The sequence below is a fragment of the Schistocerca americana genome, chromosome X (genome assembly GCF_021461395.2).
Source record: "Schistocerca americana isolate TAMUIC-IGC-003095 chromosome X, iqSchAmer2.1, whole genome shotgun sequence".
In the NCBI taxonomy this organism is placed as follows: domain Eukaryota; kingdom Metazoa; phylum Arthropoda; class Insecta; order Orthoptera; family Acrididae; genus Schistocerca; species Schistocerca americana.
The window spans coordinates 958264080-958277022 of NC_060130.1; the positions used below are offsets into that span (position 1 = coordinate 958264080).

A 12943-nucleotide genomic window follows, 5' to 3' on the forward strand; every position below is an offset into this window, starting at 1 on the left:
CACTATGGGACTTAACATCTGTGGTCATCAGTCCCCTAGAACTTAGAACTACTTAAACCTAAGGACATCACACACATCCATGCCATAGGCAGGATTCGAAACTGCGACTGTAGCGGTCACGCAGTTCCAGACTGAAGCGCCTCGAACCGCACGGCCACACCGGCCGGCAAACTGTATGATGATTATTATTCAGTGAGGATTAGGCTGGGTCGGGAGCACAACATGGATACACATATGCTCACATTCATAGAAATACCGAAGTTAGTATTTACCGTTTTCTATGCAAAATTGAGTCCTGAAAACAGGCTTGTGTCTGGCAGTGGTAGGCAAACACGACGTATAGTCAGTATCACTATGCATGAAATGAAACGTGTCCGGATAAAGAACTATTTCTGCCGCACCTGACTTTAGTTAAATGATTGCAGAATCAATAACGAGAACTCCAAACGATTCTGCCAAAGAAATTTAAAGTTAGAGAAAGTTTCCACTTCGAAAAATCTCAACTAATCGTCGTCCAAAGTCACCGCCTAAGTGAACACAGAAGCGGCACATCATACTCACTGCACAACAGCCAAGAGACTCCTCAGCGATTCGACTACTGCATGTCCCTGACGTCTGACCTAAAACGAGTCTGCCTCGCCTCCGAGTACAGAGGCCAAAAAATCCTGGAGGGGGCGAACAGACCAATCAAAAAGACGAATTCTGTAGTGGTATCAGGTATCTCGCCCAGTCAGAAGACATTTTGTATCAGTTAAAACGAACCAAATACGAGCGATTACGTTCCTCTGGTGTGGCTCTCAATGAACTAATTCCAAGGTCACCTGTTACGAAAATGTGCGCAATTAACACTTCGTTGTTCCACGGGGTGGCGCCCAAAGACAGCTATGAAAGTTGTACTCAAACAGTTTCCACAACGAAACTTTGTCTCGAAACATGGCAGAAAATCCAAAGAGATTCTGGTTGTATGTGAAGTATGTTAGTGGCAAGAAACAATCAATGCCTTCTCTGCGTGATAGCAATGGAGATACTATCGAAGACAGATGCCAAAGCAGAGTTACTAAACCCAGCCTTTCGAAATGCCTTCACAAAAGAAGACGAAGTAAATATTCCAGAATTCGAATCGAGAACAACTTCCAACATGAATAACGTAGAAGTAAATATCCTCGGAGTAGTGAAGCAACTTAAATCACTTAATAAAAGCAAATCTTCCGGTCCAGACTGTATACCAATTAGGTTCCTTACGGAGTAGGCTGATGCATTAGCTCCATACTTAACAACCACATACAACCGTTCATTCGACGAAAGATCCGTATGCAAAGACTGGAAAGTTGCACAGGTCACACCAATATTCAAGAAAGGTAGTAGGAGTAATACTCTAAATTACAGGCTCATATCGTTAACGTCGATATGCAGCAGGATTTTGGAATATATATTGTGTTCGAACATTATGAATAACCTCGAAGAAAACTGTCTATTGACACACAGTCAACATGCGTTTTGAAAACATCGTTCTTGTGAAACACAACTAGCTCTTTATTCACATGAAGTGTTGAGTGCTATTGATAAGGGATTTCAGATCGATTCCGTATTTCTGGATTTCCGGAAGGTTTTTGACACTGTACCACGCAAGCGGCTTGTAGTGAAACTGCGTGCTTATGGAATATTGTCTCCGTTATGTGACTGGATTTGTGATATCCTGTCAGAGAGGTCACAGTTCGTACGAACAGACGGAAAGTCATCGAGTAAAACAGAAGTGATTTCTGGCGTTCCTCAAGGTAGTGTTATAAGCCCTTTGCTGTTCCTTATCTATATAAACGATTTGGGAGACAATTTGAGCAGCCGTCTTAGGTTATTTGCAGATGACGCTGTCGTTTCTCAACTAATAAAGTCATCAGAAGATCAAAACAAATTGCAAAACGATTTAGAAAAGATATCTGAATGGTGCGAAAAGTGGCAGTTGACCCTAAATAACGAAAAGTGTGAGGTCATCCACATGAGTGCTAAAAGGAATCCGTTAAACTTTGGTTACACGATAAATCAGTCTAATCTAAAGGCCGTAAGTTCAACTAAATACCTAGGTATTACAAATACGAACAACTTAAATTGGAAGGAACACATAGAAAATGTTGTGGGGAAGGCTAACTAAAGACTGCGTTTTATTGGCAGGACACTTAGAAAATGTAACAGATCTACTAAGGAGACTGCCTACACTACGCTTGTCCGTCCTCCTTTAGAATACTGCTGCGCGGTGTGGGATCCTTACCAGATAGGAAGAAGATGAAAGAAGAGCAGCACGTTTTGTATCATCGCGAAATATGGGAGAGAGGTGGGCTCGACATCATTAAAAGAAAGGCGTTTTTCGTTGTGACGGAATCTTCTCACGAAATTCCTATCACCAACTTTCTCCTCCGAATGCGAAAATATTTTGTTGACACTGACCTACATAGGGAGAAACGATCACCATGATAAAACAAGGGAAATCAGAGCTCGTACGGAAAGATATAGGTGTTCGTTCTTTCCGCGCGCTATGCGAGACTGGAATAATAGAGAATTGTGAAGGTGGTTCAATGAACCCTCTGTCAGGCACTTAAATGTGATTTGCAGAGTATCCATGTAAATGTAGATGTAGATGCAGTTCCCATGTTCTTTGATTCAAATGCTAAACAAAGAACGTCCACCTGAATTCACCCAGTTGCATGCGTTTGTGTTTACACACACATTCATTTAGTCCAGTGATAGCCCTTGCTCAGGACAGGTGGTTACAGCTACACGATGTGCTGAATATCATAAAATGTAATAACGATGAAAATAAAACACAATATTTCTGTTCCCAGAGTTATGTCCCTCTCTGGCATGGAAAACATTTGAGAAAACGCAGGCAGAGAATAGACAATCGGTACAACTTGACAAAAAGACAGATTTATAAAACCACAAAATTATATGATAGGTGGACTGACTGCAGCGTTTCACTCACTACAAAGTAAAAATTGGACTAGTGACCGTAACTTTGCCATGCTTCGAACGTTCGATATTAGGAACGGGATTATTGACTCTGGGGCATGTTAAATTTGGATACAAGGATCCTTGATTGGTAAGCCACTGAGCATTCTATAACGGGCCTTGGCTCTTAAAGCAGACAATGCAAACCAGGGGTGGCCAACATTACGGCTCGTGGACCACGTCCGGGCCCGAGTGCCAATGTGCTGTCTCGCTTCACATTCTCCCACTGCCACACAGTGAACGCGCCGCATTTAAACGGCAGTAGAGTGGTAATGCATATCACTTTGTTTTATATTTCACATTTCTCAACAACATAGTTCACAAAAAAACTAAGGTTTCAGTATTAATTCATTATTTTCGGTGCGCTGAAGAAATATAATTTTTATCTGTTACAAACTGTCGGCATGCAGACAGACGTAGACGGTTTCACAGAGTCTCGAACTAAGTAGCCATGTAATTTGCCTTATTTAGTTTCATAATCGAAAAAAGGTCTTTCACTCAAATATGTCCATAGAAATGTAGTACCTTTGCAACATCATTATGGAGACTTGGAGAATCTACCTGTGAAAAGGAATGGAGCTGTCCCAAATAGCGTTAACTTAAAAAGATTTTTAAATGAAACTGGAATTATCCTGCAACTCAGTAAGTTACATCTGCACATGCAGAGGGGCGCTTACAACTCAAACGTCAAACGGTCTCGAAAATAGTTCGCAAACAGATGTAAGATTGATAGTGTCCTCAAAACGTTTATAAAACTATCGTTGTAATTCTTGCGAGACAGCAATGAATTCTTCAGACCTCGCGCTTTCTTTAACGCCAGCGAGCTAAGGGAATTGGATTGTCTTTTAAATGAATCTCCATCAAATCAGAAAGAAGTTACCCTCCAGTGTCTTACTGTGGGGAGTGTGCGGTAAAATCCAGTCAAAATGAGAAGTCTGCAGTCCATTCCAGACGTTCTAATTTTTGTTCCTGCACTCCTTTTCCCTTCATAAATTCAACAATAGCTAGATTTAAATCGAAAAATCGTTTCAGGCATGTCCCTTGACTTAACCAACGTACTTTGCAGTAACATACAGAGTGAATCACGTAAGACTTAATATCCGTTTTATTTGTGAACGGTTACACATATCGAAACGCGATTTTCGGCAAATGTTATAGCGCCGAGCGGCACGTATGTTTTTGTTTGGTTAATGGCTTTAGCGCTGGTATCAACTGAGATACTGAAGTAAGTGCTTTTTTTAAAACTGAACCGTATACTTTTTATAACAGCATTCGATAGCTGTTAAGAAAATGACAATGATGTAGCGTTTGTTAATGTTGACGTTGAAACCTGTCGTAAAAGTTCGAGAAATGTCCTAGAATGTGAGACCACAGTGGCCAGAAACGGCGTCTGGGGTGCAAACACTGCTAAGCAGGCGTCTTGGACCAGGGTGCGTAGTTGTATATGGTAAGGTAGGCCTACACTACGAGAATGAAGCTTTATTTCCCTTTCAACTAACTTACGACCTAGATACAGGTTCACCTATGAATGTTGTACACGGAAATACTACATAGGGAGAAACCTAACGTATCGCAAAGGGCGTAGGAAAACTATTTCACATTTGCGTATTCTCCCAGATTTACGTGAGCTGAAACAGAGAAATCAGCTGTTCGTTTGTCAACAATAAAAAGGTTTTATACGCTGAAAAAACCAACTTCTGTATTAAATACCTAAATTTTAGGAGGAAGATGTGCCCATCTTTTCCTGTACGAGGCTGTGTGCTTCTCAGAGGTAAAATACGTGCAGTCGGGCAACTGCATCTACCTACATTGCTCTAAATTATTTCATATGAGATACATTCGTTGAACTAACAATTTTATTAAAAATACCTTGGTGACCACCTGTACACCGCAAAATAAATATTCTTCTTAACGTAGCGTCGTTTCGTGCTGAACCTAGGCTTGTAATGACAATGTTACCAGCTACTTGCAACATGCGCTGTCGACTTATTTGGTACAGAAAGAAGTAAATGAAATAAACAATTTACCAACAATGATTTGGTAATCTCTCAAGTCACGTAACAAAAATTTTGTCTTACAATAAACTACCTTTATCCTTTACTTAAACATATGTTGAAACTATTGATCATGAACTCAAAGGAACATTTACAATCGCCTTTCGAAAGAACGATGAACAGATTGAACTGGCGATTCGACGACACATATCGACTGGCGTAGTTGAGGCTTCCTCATAGACTGCATCTTTGAATGCCCCTCAAAGAAAGAAATCAAGAAGAGTCAAATCGGGGCCCTCACAGGCCGTTTGACAACAGAATTTCGTCCCATCCAACGTCCAGGAAAGTTCTCATTCGGTATTTGCGTTGCAACACGAGTCAACCGAACAACCATGGAGTATCCAGTGATACCTCTTCTAGAAGAATCGGCAGAACGTTCATTACAAGCTGTGCGTAAGAATGTCAATTTAGAACACATGAGATGAGTAAGGTCCCACAGTGTAATTTCATATGATACCGCATCATAAATTTACGCTCCACGGCCGTTGACATGGCACCTGACAAAGCGAGTGTGGATTTTCGGCTCTCCAATAGTGCATGTTATACCATACAAATTTACATTTGCGTGATTAGTAAACGTTGCTTAATCGGCAAAGAGCGCACGTTGGAAAAACGTAGAGTCGTCTTTCAATTGTTGAAGGACAAGCCGACAAAATTCTATACGACGTTCTAAACCACGGTCGTCGAGTGCCTGATGTAGTGGCATAATAGGGATGGAAATTCTGTCGACGCATGATGCGAATGACGCTCTTCAAGTCATTGGCGTCGTAGACAGAACAGCTTCTTCGTGTTCTCTGTCAGTTTCAGTTTTCTTTCTTGTCCTCTTTTTGACGTTCAAGCAACCTGTCCGCACTAGCGTCTTAGTAACTCGGGCAACTGTCTGGCGCATCCGACATTGGCGATAGGATAGATAGCCCTATATCCATGAACTGTTTTTACGGCATTTCCTTCACATTCACCACGTAGAAGCTGTATGTACAACTTCTCCTCATTGGTGTACATGTACGCACGCAACGAGTGTTGAAACAGAAATGAGCGGTCTGCAGTGCAGACCAGTAAAAAGCAGATGTGTTGACATTCTGACACAGTGTAGCACCAGATCTCTGCTTGGCGGTGTTTGCACCGCTAATGCCGATTCCGACCACCGTGCTCCGAAATTTTAGGACATTTCTTGAATTCTTTTATGATTGGTTTCAACTTCAACATTAATAAACGCTATATCACTGTAGCTACCTTCTCAAGAGCTATCGAATGCAGCTATAAAAAGTATATAGTTTCATTAAAAAAACATACTTGCTTCAACTCCGTTGATAAGAGAGTTAAAAATATTAACCAAACAAAAAATACGTGCCCCTCGACGGTCTAGCATTTGCTCGAAAACCGCATTTCTATAAGTCTAACCGTTCACAAATAAAGGAGGTGTTACATCTGACGAGACTTCGACCATTTCCATTGAAAACTGTTGTGACTGATAATCGGATAATGGGCGGGACTTCAAAAATTTTACTATTCATACCACCAATTTTAAAGGACAAAGTGCTTCTTGATTTTCAGAACAATGAATCCTGTCTGTTGATCATCGTAATTTTTATGCTTTCATTGTCACCTAAAAGTCTAAATTCTTTCTGCATGGTACTACGATGTCGTTTCGCAGCAAATAAGCAGTAACCGTCGCTTATGCGAACTGAGGATTCTCATCTTGTCTTCCATCATTCCCATTCACTTTCAAGGATTGTGGCGACAGAGAGCAGTAGTAGGGCAAACTATATTTCAGCCCAATTTGTTAGTGTGGGTTGCCTACACCAGGGCCAAGCATATATTCAGGGCAAACCAATTGTTCTCTTTTGATTGACATATACTTAACCTATTGTCCTGCTAAGAGGATTAAGACTCCGTGTGGAGAATCCACTGTTTGATTGACACATTATGAACCTCTGGGGGTACTCCACCCTTTTGACTGACAGGACATTAACCTACTGTTCCCCCATCCTCCCGCCTACCCCTCCTCCCCCTCCACCTCCTCCTCCCCCACCCCTCAGGGAACACCACTAGCCAATACGAACACACTTTTGATATAAATCTGATTGATTAATTACTTAAACCGATCAGTTAATTAAATCCACCGGCTGGAAAACCCCCAATCCTCCCTCTCTCCTCCCCCTCACGGAAGTTGGCGGGAAAAAGACTCATCAGATCGGTTATATGGTGGGAATTCCATTGCAGTTTATGGAATATTGTTTAAACAATTAAGACACTGTGTGGAATATCGCTTATTTATTTATGGCAGTATATGGAATATTGTTTATTTATTTTGTTATAGAATTTGCCAGGAAATCGATTGCAGTGTATGGAATATTGTTTGCACAATTTACACAATGTGTGAAATACTGTTTATTTACACAATTTACGTGTTTAAAGGTAGTGTTTGGAATATAGTTTACTTATTTAGTTAAAGAATTTGTCGGGAAATTGACTGCAATGTGTGAAAACAAAGCACAGATGGAAAAATCGGAGCAGTTACATATCTAAAACTTCATGACATTTGTCGAAATTCAACATCACTTCCTGCAGATTGGCAACTTACTAAAATCTCAGCGGCAAACTATTTTGAACAGATCGAGAAACATACAACCGTCATATTGCACTGACAGTTAAACCATGCAAAATTGGTCTACAAGTCATGTCTGGAATGAAGTGCGGTATAGTAGCCACCTTTTGGGGTCTCCCGTGTGTGTCTCTATCGTTAAGGCACCGCAGCGAAGGTCAAAATAATCCAATGACCTAATTACATATCACGTTACTAAATATCACCGATCACGGACCGGATATTGGCCTCCTTTTATCTCGCAGCCCCTAAACAAAGCATCAAGAGGCAGTTTTCTGTTGGTCGGCAATTTCCAGACTCGCTTCCTGTCACTCTCACTCCCAAGAAGCCACTCCACGCTTGTCTGTGTGAACCAAAGTCTCCAAACACCTTACGATGATCCTTCTTCATAATGAAACATATTTTCAACGTTTGAGTATCACATACAAAAATTATGCAAATCAAGTAATGAAATTTCCACAACAAACAGATTATAGTGCTAAATATATCCGAGATCTTGTACATGCCCTCCTCAACCACAACATTTCCACTAAACATACCAATCACACAAACTAGCAATTCCTAGGCGTGCGCCGTTAGCTGTCTACAGTGTAGCCTCCATCCGCATTGACCAGGAGAGAGACCCATACCCAAATGCATGCGTGCACGCAATACCACCATCTCTAAAATTTGTATGTATTAAACCAGATACCTAGAAACGACAAAGTGGCTGCATCTCGCTGTAGCCTTCAGTGGTTCACAACCCCACAACAGGCCAAAGTGGTCCACCCACCCCACCGCAGCCCCACACCGAACCCAGTGATATTGTGCAGTTCGGCCTCCAGTGGACCCCTCTGGACCCCTCTGGGAATGTCTCATACCAGACGAGTGTAACCCCAGATGTTTGCATGGTGGAATAGTGATGGTGTATACGCACATGGAGATGGTGTTTGTGCAGCAATCGCTGACACAGTGTGAGTGAGGTGGAATAAGTGAACCAGCCCGCATTCTAGGAGGTAGATGGAAAAAACCTTGAAAATCCATCCACAGGCTGACTGGCACACTGTTAATCGACACTAATTCGCCACGTGGATGCGTGCTGGGGACCGCAAGCCTTCCTGGTTGGAAAGCAGCGCGTTAGACCGCGCGGCTAGCGGGCGCAGACCACTAAAACTTGGATTATAAAATAATTATTCCAAGATTGTAATGAGAGCAAAGCAAAATTCAATTATTTAAGCTGAAGTACTATTGGCATCCAACTGACGGTAGTTTGAAATCTAAACTCTACTCAGCTCGCTACTTTGTGAGAAATTCAGAATCATTAAGACTAGATAAAATACAAATGCCCAAAGAAATAGCAATAACAATAAACCCAAGAGTTTGCTAAATTTACACCAGACACTGGCTTGACTCATCTGCACAAATAATGTTTCTGTGGTAGGCATTCAGGAAAATAACGCACCTGGCTGAGGTGAAACAACACAGACAGCTATTTGTACAATCCACCAGTGTGCCCGAACCTAGCGTCAGGTTACTTTAACACTTACAATTATAATGGACTTATAAAACAGAGAGAAAACCACAATTAGCGTACAGATTACAATAAAGCAAGTCAGCTATTTATGAATTCAACAAATGGCTCAAGCTAGGCACGCAGCCGGCCGATGTGACCGAGCGGTTTTAGGCGCTTCAGTCCGGAACCGCGCTACTGCAACGGTCGCAGGTTCAAAACCTGCCTCGGGCATGGATGTGTGTGACGTCCTTAGGTTAGTTAGGTTTAAGTAGTTCTAAGTATAGGGGACTGATGACCTCAGATGTTAACTTCCATAGTGCTCAGAGCCATTTGAACAGGCACGCAAATGGCTGAAACAGCTAGCTTGAATATCTATGACTGAAGTAAATCACGACTGCATTAGTTAACGCCTTAATATTAATACAAGGAGTGAACATATTGTAGTAGTTCAATGTTTAGAGAGCGCATGCTGGCGGCCATTCATTTGGTAAACACAATATGCAGTTTCACACATTAGTTTAAAAGCACAACTAAGAGAGTATACACTACTGGCCATTAAAATTTCTACACCACGAAGATGACGTGCTACAGACGCGAAATTTAACCCACAGGAAGAAGATGCTGTGATATGCAAATGATTAGCATTTCAGAGCATTCACACAAGGTTGGCGCCGGTGGCGACACCTACAACGTGCTGACGTGCGGAAAGTTTCCAACCGATTTCTCATACACAAACAGCAGTTGACCGGCTTTGCCTGGTGAAACGTTGTTGTGATGCCTCGTGTAAGGAGGAGAAATGCGTAGCATCAGGTTTCCGACTTTGACAAACGGATTGTAGCCTATCGCGATTGCGGTTTATCGTATCGCGACATTGCTGCTCGCGTTGGTCGAGATCCAATGACTTAGCAGAATATGGAATCGGTGGGTTCAGGAGGGTAATACGGAACGCCGTGCTGGATCCCAACGGCCTCGTATCACTAGCAGTCTAAATGACAGGCATCTTATCCGTATGGCTGTAACGGATCGTGCAGCCACGTCTCGATCCCTGAGTCAATAGATGGGGGCGTTTGCAAGACAACAACCATCTTCACGAACAGATCGACGACGTTTGCAGCAGCATGGACTATCAGCTCGGAGACCATGGTTGCGGTTACCCTTGACGCTGCATCACAGACGGGAGCGCCTGCGATGGTGTACTCAACGACGAACCTGGGTGCACGAATGGCAAAACGTCATTTTTTCGGATGAATCCAGATTCTGTTTGCAGCATCATGATAGTCTCATCCGTGTTTGGATACATCGCGGTGAACGCACATTGGAAGCGTGTATTCGTCATCGCCATACTGGCGTATCACCCGGCGTGATGGTATGGGGTGCCATTGGTTACACGTCTCGGTCACCTCTTGTTCGCATCGACTGCACTTTGAACAGTGGACGTTACATTTCAGATGTGTTACGATCCGTGGCTCTACACTTCATTCGTTCCCTGAGAAACCGTACATTTCAGCAGGATAATGCACGACCGCATGTTGCAGGTCCTGTACGAGGCTTTCTTGATACAGAAAATGTTCGACTGCTGCCATGGCCAGCATATTCTCCAGATCTCTTGTAAATGGTGGCCGAGCAACTGGCTCGTCACAATACGCCAGTCACTACTCTTGATGAACTATGGTATCGTGTTGACGCTGCATGGGCAGCTGTACCTATACACGCCATCCAAGCACTGTTTGACTCAATGCCCAGGCGTATCTAGGCCGTTTTTACGGCCAGTGGTGGTTGTTCTGGGTACTGATTTCTCAGGGTCTATGCAGACAAATTGCGTGAAAATGTAATCACATGTCAGTTCTAGTATAATATATTTGTCCAATGAATACCTGTTTATCATCTGCATTTCTTCTTGGTGTAGCAATTTTAATGGCCAGTAGCGTAGTTTGTCACTGACATGCCACTTAACAGCCTAACCACCTAGCCAAATTAAGACTGAAGGTAATGTGGGGAAACTTTGTCCAAATGGAATGTCCGGCAGGTTCTCAACGTTAATCAGGCTGCAGAGAAAGTTAAGACAGCAGCCTTCAGCACAGTCCGGCTAACGTGCCCTGCACCGCGACCCACTGGGCCAACAATAGCACGCCGGGCTCTCAAGTACCTCCTCCGGTCGGAGGCGGTTACGAGACAGCCTCCTTGCTCACCGTCCGCCTCGGAACTGGCGGCTGGCTGGTACCCAATACTGATGGTGGCGTCGCTCTCCATCAGCAGCGCAGCGTCCCGCTCTGTGCTCGACAGCCAAAAACCGGACACAGCTCACTTTTGTGTTTGTGCGCGCCTTAAGACCCTTCCCTAGACAAACAGTACACACGCTGTCAGCGGGAGATCTAAACTCTTTGCGTGAGCGATACCTACCTGGTGAAGAATAGATACGGATTATCAGTGATATTCCTCGTAGTCACAGCTTTATGTGATCTTAGAGAAACTATTTTCAGTCCTCATTTTTTCTGTACTGATTATATGTTTGGGGGAAGAATATGTATTTTGAGACCAAATGCCTGAACTAACAGTCAGTAAGACGATAATGGCCAAAATTTAGTCAAAATAGCTGCACCATAACAAGTATGCAATTGTGAGGGTGTGTGTTATTGTCTGTAGGATTACATTAATATTTCGTGGAATTATGCGGAATGACCCAAATGTAACGACTGTCCAAGTTTTTGACAGTTACTGAAATTTGTAATGAACTCTCGCTACTCCGTATTGACATTTGTGGCCGGCCGCGGTGGTCTCGCGGTTAAGGCGCTCAGTCCGGAACCTCGCGACTGCTACGGTCACAGGTTCGAATCCTGCCTCGGGCATGGATGTGTGTGATGTCCTTAGGTTAGTTAGGTTTAAATAGTTCTAAGTTCTAGGGGACTGATGACCACAGAAGTTAAGTGCTCAGGGCCATTTGAACCATTTTTTTGACATTTGTGAATAATGCACTTTGTTAAGTTGGATGTGACTGTTTCACTTAAACAAATATTAGCTGATTTTATTATCCCACATCAACTTATTTCACGTCTACATATTAACTGTGAAGTGATATTCAGAGTTTTTCAAGTAAATTGATCAAACGTAAATGCGCAAAATAATCCTGGAACGATCATACGGTGACGAGCGTAAATCATAAGATGTTTTTTAAATGAGTGCAAACGTTTTTGATATTGCCTGTACGTGCATAATTAAGAAAAGCACTCCGTCTTCAGGCCACAAGTGGCCCATCGGGACCATCCGACCGCCGTGTCATCCTCAGTTGAGGATGCGGATAGGAGGGGCGTGTGGTCAGCACACCGATCTCCCGGTCGTTACGATGGTTTTCTTTGACCGGAGCCGCTACTATTCGGTCGAGTAGCTCCTCAATTGGCATCACGAGGCTGAGTGCACACCGAAAAATGGCAACAGCGCATAGCGGCCTGGACGGTCACCCATCCAAGTGCCGGCCACACCCTACAGCGCTTAACTTCGGTGATCTCACGGGAACCGGTGTATCCACTGCGGCAAGGCCGTTGCCCGCATTATTAAGAAGCCCGACAGTAGGTGCCCCATTCAGTGCACCTCAGGAAGAGAAGCGATACTTGCAACACAACGGATTTAAATGTAATGTGATATACTCCTTACCACTTTGGAATTTTCAGTGCGAAGACTGAATAATCTTTGGCTCGTATACTTGATAGGGGTTGTAGCTGAACTACTTTATAAAATTTGAAAATTTGAAATAAGTTCCTAAGGGACCAAACTGCTGGGGTCATTGGTCCCTAGGCT

General features: G+C 43.1%; 1 pseudogene; it reads right to left on the reverse strand.

Moving 5' to 3' along the window:
• Nucleotides 1-12574: 12574 nt before the first annotated feature.
• LOC124556871 lies at nt 12575-12692 on the reverse strand (annotated as a pseudogene).
• Nucleotides 12693-12943: the final 251 nt, after the last annotated feature.